The 5,819-nt window shown below is 36.2% G+C and overlaps 1 long non-coding RNA gene across 1 annotated transcript; it reads left to right on the forward strand.

The window, feature by feature from the left end:
* The first annotated feature begins 345 nt into the window (after positions 1–345).
* On the forward strand, positions 346–4,619 carry LOC136246027 (uncharacterized). Its single transcript, XR_010696214.1, has 3 exons — positions 346–444; positions 489–551; positions 4,370–4,619. It is a non-coding gene; the product is annotated as an uncharacterized lncRNA (long non-coding RNA).
* Positions 4,620–5,819: the final 1,200 nt, after the last annotated feature.

Below are 5,819 nucleotides of genomic sequence, written 5' to 3' on the forward strand. Positions count from 1 at the left end.
TTCATTACTTTTATGCCAAATTAAAATTGATATATCAGAAACTTCTTACTTTATAGGCTGCCATTTTGAAATTCAAAAATGCTGACCTTGCAGGAATCTGTGCAAATGTTAACAATGATTTTCAGATTCTCCATGCTCTAAGCTTTCTGAAAATATATAGGTTTGCTAATCCCCATAAAATTTGAACTAAAGTACATAGTGGACCTGACTAATATGGTGATCCGTTATTTATTTAGTTTTTTATTATTAAGGTTTTACAGCACAAGTGCTGAAGGTCTGACACCTGGTCCTACAACCTGTTTAAAGATGTTGTATGTAATAAGAGTTGGAGAAAGGAGAAATATCCATGACTGGACCTAGGTAGCTTTAATCCTGCAGCCATCCGATTTACACTAGAATGCTTACAGGAGTCTGCCAGATGGTCAGGATGTTTTATCCTTTGTGGTAAGCTTAGTTGGTATGTTAAATATATCACATAGCTATTACAGCTACAACCCACATCTTCTATTGTGTGGCAACAAAGTGCAACAATATTCAATGCCATGGAGCAAGTATGTGTGTGTGTGTGTGTGTGTGTGTGTGTGTGTGTGTGTGTGTGTGCACAGATAATTATGTCTCTGTGCAGGAAATTATCACTGTCTTTAGAGCTAGAGCTTTCATATATTATGCTCTAATAAAGATGATTGTATCAATTTTAAGTAGGTATCCCCATAAAATGACATGTGCCGCCTAAATGCTGGCTTTAAAAAAAATTATCCTAGAAACATCTCATGCAGTGAAAACCGTCTTTACGAAATAGTATTAGTCCATTTCCTCGGCGCCCTGTTTTGCCTTTTGTCTTCAGTCATGCTGGTTGTCATCTTCTTCGTGTGAAAAAACCATATCTATGTGTTAGTTTCCATATTAGCACTTTCTTTGAGCAGCATATTACATAAAATTTACTTGCACTTAGTCATGTAACTTCATGATAGATTCAAGGCCACACCCATTAATGATCTTGGTTGATTAAAAATAATCAAGTGGAGACCACACCTGTAATAAACAATGAGAAAGCAAACCATCATTAAGATGCTCAAAAATATATTACGTAGATGGACATTTTGTAACATAACAGCCATTAGTGGCTTATCCCCCATGTGCTAGTGTGGGAGGAGGATGGAGGAGAATTGCCAACATCGAGTTTAAAGTTGGCAAATGTTCATCATTGTTAATGTCAGTCAATAATGATGTGATGTGACATCACATAATGTTCTCAACCTGCATGTTTGGCTGCCACTACTTTTAATGGCTGCACTCTCTTTTACAGATAAGCATGAATAATGTACATAAGTATATACATTACAAAAGTATATAACATAATTTTTGGTAAACAAATAACAAGCCACAAACTTGTCATAGATTAGCTGCTTTGGCCATTAATACCTCAATTGCATTCTTCCAGCTTTAGTGGCTTCTATGCTTTACAGAAAGTTTGAAGAATTGTCCTGAATAACCATTGCTGAAGGTACATAGTCATATTCATTGTAAATCAGCGGTGGAGGAAGTAGTTGATATGAGGGCTGGGCTGACCCAGACTTATTTATATAATTTGGTAAGGTGAGACCAAAAAAAAAAAAAAGAAAAAGTCACAACCAACTGACAAGAGCTTTCCACCTCACCAGCTACCATTTCCAGCTAATAAACTACATAAAAATCCTTACATAGCTCGCTACACACTGCCTACTTTATTAGAGTGACTGCTCTATTATAGTATCTCGATCTTTATCACGGTTTTCAGTCCCACTTCAAGAAAGATAATTTCGGTGTGACATCATTGAGGGGGGCTAGGGGGCTGAAGCCCCCTAGCCCCCCCTCTCTCCCTAAGTTGTAAATGTACACAATACTAGATTCATACTTCATGTTGCTGTCACATGATAATCCCCAAATGTATATAGCGTGACATTATAATGGATACCTTAGTATAATACTTGCCATGCCTATAGCATGATCTGCAGTACACACCAGTGTATGATGAAACACAGTAGACAACTATGCAAGGAGACTAATCTTTAGTTTTCAGCAAATGACATTAAGTATTTTGTTGGTTCTACATTGGCACTAGATCACCACTCTAATACCCGCATTCAGATACTATAGTCCGTATACTGAGTAAGTCTGTCAGTCTGTATCATACAGTACAATAGTACTGTATATAGTAGGGACCACAAAGGAGTGGGCGTGGCCCACAAAATAATATCACCAAAAATAAACAGCCTCAATTTCCACTGGTGATGATGAGGCTGTACTGGTTAGGTAAAACTAAGCCCAAATAAGCTTTCAGATCAACCTGAAATGCTTTCAACAAGTTGCTACGGAATTTTAAAAATAATTTAGTTAGTGGAATCTCGAACAGAATTTTCTACTGAATGACTGAGTACCTAAGTAACTGATTGACTGATTCCTACAGACAAGCATAACTTGATAATGGTTAAGGCTACGGGCTTGACCCTTCAGGGCCACCATAGATGGCTTCCCTTCATAACAGAAATCGTCTGTATTTTTCATAGTGGCTATTTTGATAGCAGAGGTGCTTTTCAAACAGTTCTTGATTCGTACTTCTGCATAATGGGTTGAACATAGCTGACAACGAAGTGTAATGGATACTTCACTTTTCAGACAATAATTGGGGTGTGCGGCACCATTTCAGATGCAGTATGCGTGGGTTCACCAGTCATAATAATTATTTGTAAAAAAAGTTAACAAACAAGTACACAGAAAAATTTGGAACTTTCAACTACAGTGGGGATCAATAAAAAGTACTGAAACAAGCTGGAGTAGTGCACGATATTAAATCACAGTAAAACAATAAGAAGTGTTATATCCCTACTGTGCTCAAGATACCAGAATGGAAATATACAGTAGGGATATAACATTTCTTATTGTTATACTGCGATTTAATATCATAGACTACTCCAACTTGTTTCAGTACCTTTCATCAATATGTTATGGTCCCTACTCTAGTTGAAAATTCCAAATTTTTCTACTGAGTAAGGTTGCAGTAGACCTCCTTCAGGTGTTATCATTGGGAAACTCATAAGACATCAACAGTTCAAAAGAATCGAGCAGTCCTGGATGTAACTCTAACTGCTCCAGCAGTCCTGGATGTTACTCTAGCTGCTCATATATGCACTCCATGGACTGATAGTATTAGTTCTACAAATTAAATGTGTATATTTCATAGTATATGACCATTAAATATTAGTACTTCACATTTTCACTCTCCTTCTATACATATTCAGTTACTCAATTTAGTACATCTTTGAAGAACTCACCTGGATTTACAGACACATCTTTGAGATTATTGTTGGGTTCCAGAGCTGTAGATCACTGCTATACAAATCTAAACTGAGCTGGGTTGATTGCATGTACGTACAAGAGGTGTTTGCATGGTTTGCTAAGCAGTGAAATTGGACAACAGCTTGGTCTGGTGTAGCCAGTTCTACTACACCACCATGCCATGTTGTCAACTGTGACCATATGCATATACCTATGCATAGTGACTCTTATATGAAACAAAACCATTTCATAATCACTGGAGTTCTGTAGTTACATGTGTATTTAACCTTCAACAATCTCAGATTTGTTATATGGTTAGTTTCATTTGCTAACACGGTAAGCCTACACCATGACTATTTATCCAGTAAATGCTACATGTACAATTCCATTTAGTTTTAGCAAATTTCAGTGCCTCAAATAAAATTAGTCACTCCTACCCTTCAAAACAAACAGCAGAAACCACAAACAAATTACCAGCTGACACTACATAATAATAGTTATTAAAAGACCACAACATAACTATGTGAGTTGAAAATACATTCCACATAATAATTTGTTTTATATCCCTTTTTCTTCATTTCTCAAAAAAGACCAGTCTCCAAACACTGCCTGGCATATTCCACCTCCCGCCATAACATAGTAGCCACCCTATACAAAGACAATCAACAAGTAAGTCAAATACACTTAAATAGTATTTTACATACCTGCATGCATATTGCCAATCACCCTCACTGCACACATCCCAGCAAACCTTTTTCCTCTCTGTTCTTTGTCTTTAAACTCTGAAAAAAAGTATATGCGTAGCTGATGAAAGACATTAAAGTCAGAAATGTATTGTGGCTGACTAAAATTATTCTTTTCTATATGTGACTAGTAAACTACGTAAGTGTGTCAGTCATATACACTTCCACGCAGACGAACAGTTTTATCACTGAATATTAAATCTTTCCGTTTACACACAACAACAACCATAACACATTTACAGACTACAATATCATCAGTTATTTGTTTGAATACAACATACACTAACCTCTTCCTCCCTTTTCCAACTAAGCAATGTCTGACCCTGAACCAGGATTGGAAGAGTAGATGGAAGGGCTTGACGGCAATGCCACCATTGTTTCCCCTGAGACCCCTAATACATCTGGAAGAAGTCTCATTAGACATTTATGGATTGCTAAGATGCTGGCTCTTCTGCTAATAATAATGCAATAGAGTATTTGCATTCTGTAACTTGTATTATATCAGTACGTAAATAACTAGTTAAATGTGTAATATGTGCATGGCCATAAGATGATGACATAAAAGTTATTTAGCAGAATGTGCACAGTGTTATACATATATACCAGACTATAATCTTATTTTGATAAGGATTTAGGGAGGCATGTGCATAGTGATAGAACACTAGGTGCCAAAGGCTAAAATCAAATGCAATAGTTGAACTCATGTAGTTACTTTGTAGTTGAACTCTTTAGTTAAACTCATGTAGTTAAATTACTTCATTACTTAGTACTTAGAAATTAATCCAGTGGATCAAGTATTGTAATAGTATAGTGGTACATACCTCAGTTATAAGAGCCCCTGGTGACCACCTGGTGTTCAGACAAGCATGTCTGAAAAAATTCATTACATAGAAACAATGTGTGAAATGGATGTATAAAGTTGCAACTAAAATGATAGAAATTAACATTCAAATACTAAAGGTAGAGCAATTAGTAAAGTGTTCTGTTAACTGATAATTCTATAATCTAGTTAGCCAATGAAGAAATGTGTTGCCAAGCATAGAAATAACATTTTCGTGAGATTGATCATGATTTTTTTTTAAAGTAGTTAGCTCGACTCATCTTTAATGACTATCAGTTAACCCATTATATACATGTCTGTACACTCGTTAATGCTTATTATTGTACTAAACAACCTACCACCATACCAGTACTGGAGATGGACCAATACTGTAACATTCACTTCTTATATAGGTTGCTTGGAGTCAAGTTGTTCATTTTATAATAGTTTGGGATTGTCAAGTGCCCATATACATCCTTGTCCTTCACATAACACTGTATAAGTCATGAAAGTTTGAAAGTAGGCAAATTTTATCTTCCCACATGTGCCCTGTTTTCGCAGGCCTGGTCACATATATAGCCACACTACTAGCATAAGATGAAGCCATTACACACAAAGACAGATGATCAAGAACAGACTGGTATATGAAGAAATTAGTGACAGATGTAGGTGGATTTCTGAGCTTTCAACAGAAACCCCCTTTTGCATTTAGCTTAATGGCAGTCTAACTTGCTTCATTAATGTTGTATTCATAGCAAAATATGCCACTGTATTTCAGTAGTGTACAAGCAATTGCATTGAACCAGTATCCATTATGGAACCCTCAGCAACACTTTACCTTTCACCTCCCACTGTACTGCTTTAAAAAAAGATCAAGATACTCTAATAGAACAATCAAAGCTATTGCTTAGATGTTGCCCTACAGATTTACTGTGACTGTT

This window comes from Dysidea avara, chromosome 15 (genome assembly GCF_963678975.1).
Source record: "Dysidea avara chromosome 15, odDysAvar1.4, whole genome shotgun sequence".
NCBI lineage: Eukaryota > Metazoa > Porifera > Demospongiae > Dictyoceratida > Dysideidae > Dysidea > Dysidea avara.